The following is a 14,642-nucleotide window of genomic DNA, read 5'->3' on the forward strand; positions in this document are numbered from 1 at the left end:
TATAATATAACTTACCTGTGGCATATTATCCGTGTAAATTCATCTCAACTGGAGACGTACATCCTGATGCAGAGTTCTACTTTGACTGCTGCCGGTATGTGACAGCCACTGCGGCTGCTGCTGCTGCCGCTGCTGCCGTGCACATCTCTAGTTAGGTTTCTCATATATGTAGATAGTTTGTGTGTGCCTGCAGCTCTCTTGGTGTTTCAAAGAGTGTGTGTGTGTACGTGTGTGTGTGTGTGTACGTGTGTGTGTGTGTGTGTGTGTGTGTGGTATATGTGTGGTATATGTGTCTCTGTGTGTTATATGTGTCTGTGTGTTATATGTGGTGCATATGTTGTGTGTGTGTGCGTGTGTGCCTGTGAGTGTGTGTACGTACCTATGAGTGTGTGTATGTATGTGAGCATGTGCCTATGTGAGTGTGTGTGTGAGTGTACATGTGTTAGTGTGTTTGTGTGTGTGTGTGCATGCTTCTGGTGTTCTCCAACATACACATAACAGCAAGCATATTAATCTTAAGGCATGCATTGCATATAAGACTAAGCTGGTGTGCAAATAAGTGTAGCATCATGCACATGCATGTGTGCGTGTGTGTGTGCGTCACTGTGTATGTGTGTTTGTGTGTGAGCATGTATAGCAGTATGTGCTGTAAGTATGTATGTATGTTGGCTTTTCCATGTGTCAGTATGTCTTTATTTCCATGCGTGTATCATAGACATATACACATATGCCTGTATGTGTATATGTCTATGTGTGAGCATGTATGTGTATGTGCTTGTTCATGTGTGCATGTGTGTGTGCGCGTGCGTGACTGTTTCTAATAGTTTTGTTCTTCTTTATTGGTTAATAAGGTTTATGTGGAATGGATTGGACTGAGAATTCCCCTCTTCTTCTCCACACCACCCTACCACTTCTATCATAAAACTCAAACAAGTTTATTGAATAAAAACTGAGCTAGTCACATTATTGATAGATGAAGCACACACACACACACACACACACAAATTTTACACACATTATACGCACAACACACAGATATGTATATTTATGTGTTTTTTATGTACAGTCATATGAAGCTGCCCCACAGTAAAACTTTAAAGTCACTGGCAACCTTTTCCCTTGCTTATATATGTGTGTGTGTGTGTGTGTGTGTGTGTGTGTGTGCGTGTGTGTGTGGATGCATACACACACATACATATTTACATACATATAGGTATATACATATATATATATATATATACACTGGCTATAAATATGTACATATGCATGTGTGCATTTCATAAGTAAGTGTGTTTGAGTATGTATATATATATATATATATATATATAGATTGATAGATAAATATACACATATATATATATGTATATACATGTATTATATATATAAACATATATATGTGTATATATATATCTATATATCTACCTATATATATGTGTGTGTATCTCTCTCTGTATATATGTACACAAACACACACACATATATATGCATATGCATGCAAGCTTATGTATGTAGGTAAGCATTTCTGTATGTATGTGTGTGTGTGTGCGTGTGTTTGAAGCTAGATTGTCACACACTTACATTCAATAAAAACATTGTTTGTCTCTTATTCCCCACACAACCCCCTACTACCAACCACCCTTCCAATCTCCAAGAAGACTACCTTCCATTTTCTCTAAAAATAACATTTCATATAGACTCTTGCACAAAATTCAATTTTCTATTTGGGAAGAAAATCTTGTTTATTCTGTCAAAAATCCATTCAACGCTTTTGCTTGGTCCTAGCCTTCTCAGCTGAGAACTCTCTTCACTGACAGCACGACTACTTATAAGTTGACTGAAGTATAAAGATGTACAATCCAAGTTAATGTTTTAGCCTTTCAGCCATGCTTGCTTGGCCTCAATCTATGATTAAACAATAGAAACGGCTTTCAAATCTATTTTTCTAAAGAAGCCTATTGATGTATGAAAAATCATTGATTTTTCCCCTGGAAATAGTGCTTTTATTTATTCATCTTTGTTATTTTGTGTGTGTGTGTATGTATGTGTGTGTTGGGTGGAGGGAGTCTCCATTATTTTTTATTTTTATTTCCTATTTTATTTTTATTATTATTAGTAGTATTATTTCTTTTCCTTCCTTCCTCTGTTTTTTTTATTTATTTTATATTTGGTTGCTGTTTTGTTTATCTTCTTTTGCATAATACATTTTTTATATCTTCTGCTCAAATAATTTTGTCGGTTGAAACTACTCCAAGCAGAAAAATATTCATAAGCAATCTATTGTTAATTCATCAATAATCCGAAATGTCTTCATTTTTGTTTTGGGAATTCAGTGAAATTCTTGTCTTTCTTTTCTTACATTTTACTTTTTCTTTTATTCTTTTGCTTTTCTTTTTTAATCTATTTATTTATTTATTCATTTTTCCTTCCTTCCATTTTTTTATTTTTAATATTTTATTTTATTGAGGTTTGGATATTCCAAACAGTTTTCTCATTGAGTTTTATCTTGGCTGCCACTAAGGACAAAGAAATGATGGAAAACTGTAAGAAATTTATTCAACATTTTTTTTTTCCCTTTCCCTCATTTATATCTAAGGAATAGCAAAAAGAAAAAAGGTCGGTATTTTATTTTGCAAGAAGATGTCAAAAGAGAAGAACGGCTGAAGCCAAATTGAACATTTTGTTCTTCGTTTATTTATGATCAATTGAGGATTGACTCATACAAAAGACAGTTTCTCTCAATTTTTGCTAAATTTCATTAAACCCTTGGATATTATTTATTGTATCAGTTGTTGGCTTTCAAAAAAAAAAAAAAAAAAAAAAAAAAAAAAAAAAAAAGGAATAGAGAAATATATTGTCAAAAATATGAAGAGTGGAAAAAAAAAAATGAAATTTTCAGTGTTATTTCTTAGCCTAAGAGTTTCCTAAGCTTCGTGTATTATTAATATGAAGACAAATTTTAGCAGATCTCCTATAAAAATATATTTTCTTCAAAAACATATTGCCAACAAATGTATTTACACATACAATATAACTACTCTGCTGGCATGTACATTTATGCAAATAGCCTGAGTTCATCTCCAACCAGTAACATCTACACTCATAATCAAAGTTTACTGCTAAAATATAACAGAGGGGGAAAAAAATCATTTATGTACACAGTTTAAGTACATACATCCAACAACCATATTCCTATATTAGAGATAGCTCACAGGCTAATTTCAGTGATTTATTTTTTTTCTTTCTGTATGATTTATATTCAGAAACAAACGTCTGAAATAGCCATAAAATTAACATAGCAGATTTATGTACACAGCTAACCATTAGCATCTACACATATAATTTAAGCCCCACCATCAACTTGTAAACATCCATATACATATCTTTGTTACTCCTACCTCATATAGATTTTTTAAAAAATAAGTATCTATTTTGTCTCATAATATTTTTTCAACATTTCCAGCTATATCATTTATATGGTTATCTTACACATATAATTCATAGAGGGATTTTTAAGATGTTAAAAATGCTGAAATTTTAGACTCTTTTATGGATTAAAAAGTATTTTAAGTAGAAAGATTCATATGCTATGATATCCATCACATTTACTTTCAAGTTATATCTACCTAGGTTCAAAGTTACTGGATGACATAAAAATGTTTGAGTGGATTAAGTGTTGGACAGCTGGCCTATGATTCAGAGATAATATTGGCTGGCAGTACGAACTAACCTAAACCAGCTTTATGAGATTATTGCTAAAAGGTTTACGGAAAAGGAAAGTACATAAAAAGCATAAAAGAAAAAAAAGAAACCAAATAATGGAAAAAAGATGATCATATCAAACATGCCTTTTCCTTGATGGAGACATACATGATGTGGCAGCGGAATTTGTGCTGAGGGAAAAGTCATTTCTTCTTAGACACAGAATGAAGAATAAATATAGAATGCCAATAATATCTTCTTCAAAATAAAGCCAGTATAAATTGTTGTTGCTGTTGTTGTTATTGTTGTTCATCAGCCTCAGGTCAAAATAGTGGACAAATACCTATGAGCTACAACCATTCCCATATATGATTTGTTTTTAAGGAAAAGCCTATTCTGACTACATTATTCAAAATATTATATTTCTAAGATAGTGTGATATGGTTTCAAGGGAGTTTAAGCTGCTATTTCCAGTAGATGGAGTGATAGCACATACTTGAGGTGGAGAAATCCCTAGTCCAGGGGTATAATTTTACCCACATTCAAATTTGCGGCTGTCTGGTAATGAAGTTTCTAAAAACACATGCGGCAAAAAATGTTCTGAGCCTTGAGGGTGATGACTAGGATTTAATATAAGCTGCATCCATTGTGAGTTCCTGTCTTTGAATAGGCATTCCATATCCTTGCACTCTGTTGGAGGCTGCTAAAAGGGTTGGTATTTAGAAGAGCATCTGATTTGAAACATTTAGCTTCTTACCATACACACACACACACACACACGCACACACAAACAAACAACACACAACAAAACACATATACACATATACACACAACAAAAACATGTAATATACATATATCATACACACACACACACACTATAATTAGGAATATGGAAACAAGAAGAATGATATATGTAGCAATTCTTTATAAAGATACAGGTATGTGTGAGTTGAATGTAGATATCTACAAATGATGCTAAAATATGTCAGAGATATAATATATAGTGATGAAGGAAAGTTATCAGAAAATTATATTGAAACAATACAGAATAAGTAGATATTTGGAAGATGTGGAAAATGGTAAAGGTCTGATTGAGGGTAGAGAACCATATCAACAATAGAGTATTCTGATAATGGCGTCCAGCTGAGAGCACATATTTAGGGTCGTTGTAATAGATGCAGGTGTGGCTGTGTGGTTTAAAAGTTTGCTTCCTGGTCATGTGGTCTTGGGTTCAGTCCCACTATGCATTACTTTGCACCAGTGTCTCCCACTATGGTCCCAAATCCTCCAAAGTCTCATGAGTAGATTTGGTGGATGGAAAGTGAAAGAAGCCCATTATATATTTATATATATTCAAAGGCACATGGCTCAGTGGTTAGATCGTTGAGCTTACGATCGTGAGGGTGTGAGCTCGAATCCCAGACCAGGCTGCGTGTTGTGCTCTTGAGCAAGACACTTTATTACATGCTGGCCCAGTTCACTCAGCTGTAGAAATGAGTTGTGATGTCACTGGTTCCAAGCTGTATCGACCTTTGCCTTTCCCTTGGATAACACTGGTGGCAAGGAGAGGGGAGGCCAGTATGCATGGGCGACTGCTGGTCTTCCATAAACAACCTTGCCTGGACTCGTGCCTCAGAGAGGAACTTTCTAGATGCAATCCCATGGTCAGTCATGACCGAAGGGAGTCTCATATATATATATATATATATATATATATATATATATATGATGTGTGGGCATTCAGTTTTTGCCAAACAATCTGTACAAAGGATTTGTTTATTGAGATCAAATGTATATGTTGTATATTTATTCACTCCATCCATCAAATCAACATGGCTTGAACAGGTGGATGGTGTACCACACTTCAGGTGTCGAAGTGATCACAGAGCAATGTGAGATGAAGCATTTTGCTCAAGAACACAACACACCACCCAGTGTTTCTCAACCTTTTTACCCTTGCATAACCCTTCACAGACGTCTGGTGTAGTCTTCTACCTGGCCAGCATAGAAGACGGGCATTAAATGTTGATGATGATGATATATATATATATGTGTGTATATATGTGTCTATATATATATATATATATGTGTGTGTGTGTATATGTGTCTATATATATATATATATATATATATATATATATATATATATATATATATATATACGTGTGTGTGTGTGTGTGAGGCCCAAGTCGTCATTCACGGCTGTTCTGATAGTCTTGGGGTTCACTTATCTAACCCATGCCAGTATGGAAACAAAAAACCCATAAAAATGACCAAACTGACAGTACTCCATTAAGAACAGGTAGTTAAGTGTCTGCTAACATAGAAAGTGTAGTGAATTGAAAATAACTTTTAACTAATTGAAATTAAATTTTTGACATGAGGAAAAGTAATTAGCATTAATGATAGTTTTTATCAAAGAAAGCAAGGAAGATAACTCCAAAATTTGAATTGCTTAAAATCCGAAGACTTAAAGTGGTGAGTAATTTGATCATCGGTAAACATGGTGACAATACTAGATATGTTTCAGTATTATATCACCTCCTCAGAAAAAGTATAATCTGAAATGTTTTTAAGGGATAACAGAATAATGTATTAAATAGAATTATTTTGTGAAAATTGTTATGTATGGTTAGATGCCTATATGGAGAATACAGAAACTGAAATACTAAATATATATTGCAAATATATTAATTATGCACGCACACACTCTCATGCTTAGGTATGGTTAAGCAAACACTATGATTGTTATTCATGCTTCTATCAAGAGCCTTAATAATGTGAGAAGCAAAGATGCTATAAGCAACAACCGAAAATACTGTCAAAGGCAAGACAAAGCCTCCAGAATTTTATCTCTACTGTACAGCGTTACTCTGAAAGTCCATAAGAGGGAGCAAGTGAGTGTGTGCCATTAAAAACAGACATACATTGGAATAACTGAAGCAAGATTAGCATTCTTTTATTCTTTTACTCATTTCACTCATTTGATTATGGCCATGCTGGAGCACTGCACAAAAGATCTGTTGTAGATCATACTGAATCTAGTATTTATTTCAGTTTGGAACTTATTTTCATGGATTGCTAAATTATTGTTTTGATGTGGATTAATGGACAGGGTGGGGAGGCAAAACTTGCAAAATTGTTGTAACAATTGAAACTCTCTCATTGCACATTTACAGGTTTCGTAATTCAAAAATAGGTTAAAAACATTCACATTTAATTACAAAATGAACAATGTTTGCAAAGTGTCCATCCATTGTAAATAAGGTATTCTTTGTTTTGCATTATGTTTCATATCATTTGGTGTAGTGGTTGCTGTGAAATATTATTGTAACTTTTAAAACAAGTCTTCCTTCCCTGCTCTAAAGCTTGAGACTAGTTTATGTTTACACCAGTAAATATAAATACAGACACACACACACACACACACACACACACACACACACACACACACACACACACACACACACAGAGGCACACATACTCACACACACGTATTCATAAGATTTCTATGCAATTTCTCCCTACCAAATTTCACTCATGAAACATTGATAAACCTGATGATAAAGTAGAACAGTGATATTTAACCAATATATCAGCATGCACTTGGGATTGAACTTGGAGCCACATGGCTGCAAAATGTACTCCGTAAACACACTGCTATTAGAAATACTATATTGAAGATATACATATCATAAAAAGACTATATTGATGAAGACCTGACTGACATTGCTGGAGGATAAATAAAATTTAACTATGTGGTAATATCATGTGCCCCATAGACATTTCAGGATTACATTCATAAATTACATATGTAAAACTGCACGACCTACGGGACGCTGTGTTTTTATTTTAGAGAACCTATGATATTTGTTTACCATATATTATACATACAAATACACATACAAACCATAGTATAAGACATATAAATATAAACACACATGCATACATACAAACGCAGATAGATAGATAGATAGATAGATAGATAGATAGATAGATAGATAGATGTAATTACATATTTATATTACTTGCGTTTATATATAATGATAATATGAAATTAAAAATGGATAAGAATATATAAAACAAGGCTATATAAATTATATTAACAAACAAACCCACACACATGCCCAAATAAACTTGCATATATTTATACATAGCAATGTAAACTATATAACAGACATATGTATGAATGTATATATATATATACATATATGTATATACATTCACACACAGATACACACACATACATACACATATATATGCATGTATGTACATGCTTACACATGTGCATTTTGCCATTCTATCTATAAGCAATCTTAGAGCAGCAGCTAGCCATTGTTAGCTGAATACATAGAAACATATGTGAATGTGTAACCATCTCTAGAATATCAATTGAAACACAATCAGAAACAATCTAAATTAGCTTTTCCAAAAGCCAATTAAAATATAAACAAGTAGAAAACATGAGTTAGATTTGCTCTGCCAAATTTTCTGCAATTTTATATCTCTAGATGAACGTGATATCCCCGAAAATCTACGACTGTATAAGCAAAGCTTTTACATTCCATTAACTTTTCCTAATCATTAAGCAGAAAAGAAAATTAAAATTTAAGACAACATTACATTGACTCATAAAAACAATCATTGCCTTCCTTCTAATCAAGTTTCTTCACTCACCACCATCACCACCATCACCATCATAACCATCACCGTTGCTGCTGTTTCGAACACCGCACCACCGCTGTCAACACCACCACCACCACCACCTACCACAATTACCATTACTACATTTTACACAGCAAGATCTATCAATCTATCTATTTGTTTATTTATGCGTGTAGTTATATCTCTATGCAAGTATCCGTGCATATATGCATATATATTTAGATGTATATATGTATATAGATATAAATATACATATAAAATAAATGTATACACACACACACACACACACACATATATATATATATATATATATATATATATAACCATACACACACACATATATGTGTATGTACGTTTCAACTCTTTCTGTTTTTGTCTTTATATCACCATTTTCCTTCTTCAAGTCACCATCTTCATATTCGATAACATGTCTTTCACATGCTTCTCTCTCATACTCTATGGCAGAGTGTGTGTATATATATGTGTGTGTGTGTGTGTGTGTGTGTGTGTGTATATATATATATATATATATATATATATATATGGGAGGGTATATGAATATATATGTATGTATGTATGTGTGTGCATATATATAAATATATATATAGATAGATAGATATGTATATATCTTCAATATATATATATATACTCTTTGGGTATATATATATATATATATCTATATATATATATGTGTGTGTGTGTATATATATATATATATATATATATGTGTGTGTGTGCTTATATACTGGAACACATGCGTAGATAAAAATCAATTATTAACTAAACATACATGGATAATATATATGCATGTGTGTGTGTATCTATGTGTAAACACAAATATGCACACATTAAGTGTGTGTACTTAACTCCCTTTATTTCAATATTTTAACCACACAAACGCTCCATACATCTATGCACACACATAGATAATCGTGAAGGTATGCATATGGTAGACATAATTAACGTAACGCTTGTATATTTGTTCGCAGCCATCTGTCTACTCATGTTAATAGACAATGACTAAGGCTGAAACATGTTGGTCAGATAGGAGGAAGAAAGGTGGTGGTGGTGGGGGGGTTTACAACTGCATAAGTGGATGGTGGGGGAGAAGGGATTTCAATCCAATGCCAACAGTAAAAAAATAAACATGGTCATAAAGATATCAAGAAAGGCATTGAAAGGTTGCTGATGGCGATGATAATGATGATTAGCATGATGATGATAGCAATCGTGATGGTGGTGATGATGATGATGATGATGATGATGATGACAACGATGATGACGGCGATGATGATGGAAATGATGACTGTGATAATGGTAATGATGATGATGAGGAGGATGATGATGGGAACCATGATCACAGCATCAATGACAATGATGTTGCTGCAGCTGATGATGACGATGATTACGACCATGATGATGATGACAACGACCATGACGGTGATGATGGTGGAGTTGGCAATGATGATGGAAATGACGATCATGTTAATGGTAATGATGATGATGATGATGATAGGAGAGATGACAATGGTGATGATGCCAGTGATGATGATGGTCACAAAAATAATGATAATGGTGACTTCAATGCTGATGCTGATGGTGGTGGTGGTGGTTGTGGTGATAACGATGGCATCAGCTGTGGAAGTAACGATAATGGACAAAAGCAATGACGAGGAAGATGCTGGCAAGAAGAACGTTGTATTGTTGGTGATGCTGTTGTCATTAGTGTTGTTGTTGATGGTGATGGTGGTGGCGGGGATGATAAAGAAGATGGTTGTTATGTTGGTGATTATTATAGTTCTTACCAATAGTAGTGGTAGATGTTTTAGTTATGGTGGTAATAACAATAGTAGCAACAGTGTTGTTTATTTTCTGGACAACCCTGATCAAGCGCTCTATACGATCAAGGGCAGTTTTTTTCAAGGGTACCCTGCATTACAATATCCATTATATTGTTGCATGTTCATTAAGCTAGGGTTTGATATGCGAAAGACTTGGCTGTTATTTCTAGTATGGTAGTTACCCATGTTGAGTCTGCATCTCATTAGTTATTGATTGTTACTGCTATTTTTGCAGTTGTTGATGTTATTGTTATTGTTATTGTTCTTAGTGGTATTGGTGGTGGTGGTGGTGGTGGACAGTTGTGGTTTTGCTGTTGTTGGTGTTGCGGCAATTGTCATTGTTTAACTTGCAAGTCATTTCTGGTCAAGAATTCCTCTATTCAATGTATCCTTCCTTTTTAAAGATGATAAAATGTGCATTTGAGAAAAATTTGGCTACTATTTCTTGCCAGCACAGTGATCGCATATAGGTCCCTGTATTGACTATTTTGGAGCGTTAGTTGTTATTGGAGACAGTAGTCATGTTTGTGGTGCTGAGTTAAGCATAATACATTATTTTACGATAACTAAACAATTTTACACAAAACAAATGAATTTACATAATGATTCCTAATTATGGCCGAAGGCCCACAATTTTGAGTAGGAAATGGTTAGTTGATTATATCAAGTTCTTGACTGGTGTCTTATTTTGTTGAGCCAAGAAATAATATCATAGCTAATTAGTGAGGGCAAAGTGAAGCAGTTTGTTCTGAATGATACTTCTAAGAGAGAAGTACTTTTGGGCTTGCTGTTTTAGTTTCTTGTTTCTTTATTGCCCACAAGGGGCTAAACATAGAGGGGACAAACAAGGACAGACAAAGGGATTAAGTCGATTACATCGACCCCAGTGCGTAAGTGGTACTTAATTTATCGACCCCGATAAATTTTTAAGCATTTTGCCCGGCATGCTAACGTTTCTGCCAGGTCGCCACCTTATGTTTTAGTTTCTATAAGCTTGGAAGCCCGACAACTGTGTGGAACAGTGGTTCTCAACCATATTTTATCAATGGAACTCTTTGTTTACTATTTTACTCTGATAGACATCCATAGCCTCTTGGTGTTTAGAAATTAGTTTTATAGATATTTCTTTCAAAATTCTCATTTTGTTTGTTGCACGTTCACTTGAGTAGGTTGAGCTATGTAAATAAAACATTAGAGAAAGAAACCTAGCTGTTTCTTGCAATAAATACATCTAAAGCAAAAATTTTTCATTGACCCTTGATATAACTACTGCATGTCCCAAATTTACCATTTTGCTTGTGTGGACCCCCAGGGGCCATATGAATCCTGGTTAAAAACCATTGGCCTAGAAGGATAAACGCAAAGTTGATCTTGATATGATTCGAAACCAAAATGTAAAAATCTGAAAGAAATACGAAATGGCATTGTGTCTGATGTTCAACTGGTTCTACCAAACCACCATTGTGAATACAAGGAATACAAATTATCCCTACTATAGGCACAAAGCCTGAAATTTGGGGGAGGAGCAAGTCAATTACATCGACTCCAGTGCATAACTGGTACTTATTTAATCAATGCTCCTGAAAGGATAAAAACAAAGTCGACCTCGGCGAAATTTGAACTCAGGACATAAGGACAGATGAAATGCTGTTAAATATTTCTCCCAGTGTGCTAATGATTTTGCCAGCTCACTGCCTTATGGAGTACAAATAATGACAACTTACTCACAGGGATGTGAGAAGCTGTCACCGAGTGAGGTCTGATTTCTTTAGGATGTAATTTAAATTGTTTTATATTCCCTGTATTAATTACAAACCGTTCAACCATTTAATTATAAATTTTTGAGCATGATGGCATTCTGTTTCTTGACTTTGTCTTATACCATTTATGTAGGTACAGCTTTATGCTTGCAGTGGTATGTAGAAAATAAAAGAGAACTTTGATATATAATTTATTGTTATCTTATATATGCTCATTTTCTGCAACTTCGTTTAGAATACACTGCCCAGAATGTAGCATTGCAAGATTATATTTATCGGGAATACTGAGAGATAAAGTATGTGTAATGAGATGATTATCATAAAATATTCATTTTAAGACAACTAAAATTTCTACTGAAGGAAAATGGAAAACTAATAATACAGTCATTAGTTACAAAAGTAGTAACTTATAAATAGTTGCTAGTAAATAATAATAAAACATGAACAAGACAAGAAAAAAATACAAACTGTATTTTTGTCATGAAGGAAGCCAGTAAATATGAAACAAAGACTTAAATGACAGACATTTATGAGGATCAAAGAGAAATGATAACAGAAATTGCGATAAAGTTAAAAAGTAAGCTAAAAAAAAAAAAGGATTTCTGAATGCCCTGCCAAAGCAAAAGCATGGAACATTACTAAAGCTTCTGTACCAAGAGGGAAATAGATGAAGAAAAATTGTAGTGTCAGCTGAATAACACAGAATTCACGGCTAAGACTGAAGGGTTCTTCATTACAGCACTGAATGAAAGTGTTGCTGCCAGGAATAACGAGAAGGATATAATGAAGCAACATACATGTTGAGTAGGTACAGAATATATGGTGATGTAGAAGAAACAATTATCTTCATTGTCTCTGGAGCTAACTCTTAACCAAGAAATAATACAGTAACAGCAGTGACAGAAATGGGGTTTAAATACAATGAAAGTTATACCAGATGCATGAAATACTAACAGAAAAGAGGAGGCGTTAGCATATACAAGAATCTTAGAGAATGACAAAGTGGGCATACTTGGAAATATGTCAATCTCCACACAAACAGGGAAATCAAGGCCAATCACCAAGATATTGTTGTCAAAGATCAGCAGAAAGAGAATTCTCTCTTAATATATCAGTTCCCAAAGATGACAAGGTATTTTTAAATAAAATGGAGAAATTTTAATATATAAAGATCTGGAAAAAGAAGTAACTGGAATATAGAAACTGAAGACAAAAACAGTGTCCTGAAATAATTAAAGGACTTGAATGCAAATGCAGGACCTTGGGATTTTAAGGAAACATAGCATATAGAAAAGAGAATTAATAAGAACTGAACACATACCCTGTAAAAAACTTTCATTATAGTAAAAATTACAGAACTAAAATTGAACCAAACTAAACACTATATGTACCCAAGGCACATAGAACTGTGCTTGCAAGTAAAAGAATGCAATTAAAAGTGTTGTACTGAAGCCTAATAACAATAATAGTGAATTCTGATTAAGGTGCAAGACTAGCAATTATTTATTTGCCATTTAGACATGAGGCCAGCAATTTTGAGGGAAGGCATTACTGGAATCGATTCCATCGATTCCAGTATACTTTATTTCATCAATGCTCAAGAGATGAAAGACAGAGTTGAACTCAGATTATAAAGAGAGGAAATAAATGCCAAAATACATATTTCTAATGCATTAATGATTCAACTACTCTACCACCCTAACAATAACAATAATGATGATCACTATGATGCTGGTGGTGGTGGTAGTAGTAGTAGTAGTAGTAGTAGTAGTAGTAGTAGTAGTAGTAGTAGTAGTAGTGGCAGCAGCAGTAGCAGTAGTAGTAGTAGTAGTCATACATGACCAATTCAAGCAATAAGCCAAAGATGTAAAAAAAAAACAAATTCAAAATTCAAAATAAATGGAAGTGGAGAGACAAGTTACTGAAGGAAGAGATTGCAAGAGTGCAATGAAATAATTTAACAAAAAACTATATAAATTAATAAAGGACTGAACCAGTGCGTGTGTTTATTACCGGCATAATGCCTCTCTCAAGGTTTAATTGTAAAAAAAAGCTAGAAACCTAAAACAAGAGATTGAAGCACTAAGTATAGCCATTCATGAACAAGCTATTGGGATAAATCTGATAAAATCTCAGACAGAAACTGTAGAATCTGCAGTAAAATGAAAGTATCAATCATTTCTTGAGTGAGTGCAGTGAGTTAGCATGTAAAGAGTATAAGTGTAGACATGACAATGTAGATAAACGAGTACATTAGAATGTGAGCAGAGTGTGTGCCCTTGAAATAACAGGAAAGTGGCATGAACATGAACCAGAGACTGTGACAGAGAATGAGAATTATATAATCTTAGGGGCCTTCCCCATACTATTGAAGAAAGAAAACCAGATATGATAATAGAGAGCAGAATAAAGTATAAGATCATAGACTTTGTAACTTTCTTTGATAACAAAGAAGAAACCGAAGAAATTTTTAAAATTGAGAAATACCAGGTTCTAATCAGAGAGCTGAAGAGCCTGTGGACAGCAATTATTCATGTGGTAATCGATACCAAAATGCTACCAAAGGGAGTGAAAGATAGTGGACTTGAGACTTGCATTGTTGACCTGCAGAAAAGTACAAACCTATATTCTGCAAGAATCTTAATGTTCTTGAGATTTGAGGAGGGTTGTTGTCACC

The 14,642-nt window shown here is 33.9% G+C and overlaps 1 protein-coding gene and 1 long non-coding RNA gene across 7 annotated transcripts in view; one reads left to right on the plus strand and one right to left on the minus strand.

The window, feature by feature from the left end:
• The window catches only part of LOC106882960 (protocadherin beta-6), a 164,956-nt gene extending 164,298 nt beyond the window's left edge, over window positions 1-658 (minus strand). For 2 of the 5 annotated variants that reach the window (XR_001411054.2, XM_014933810.2), the window contains exon 1: window positions 16-656. The gene's annotated coding sequence lies outside the window, so the exon portion shown is untranslated. Of the gene's footprint in view, window positions 1-15 lie in introns of all 5 variants that reach the window. The other 3 variants (XR_001411055.2, XM_014933808.2, XM_014933809.2) reach the window with 3 other exon arrangements.
• Window positions 1-14,642, plus strand: part of LOC128249443 (uncharacterized) — an 84,306-nt gene that overhangs the window by 44,620 nt on the left and 25,044 nt on the right. The window lies entirely within an intron of this gene.

Source organism: Octopus bimaculoides, chromosome 14, assembly GCF_001194135.2.
Source record: "Octopus bimaculoides isolate UCB-OBI-ISO-001 chromosome 14, ASM119413v2, whole genome shotgun sequence".
NCBI lineage: Eukaryota > Metazoa > Mollusca > Cephalopoda > Octopoda > Octopodidae > Octopus > Octopus bimaculoides.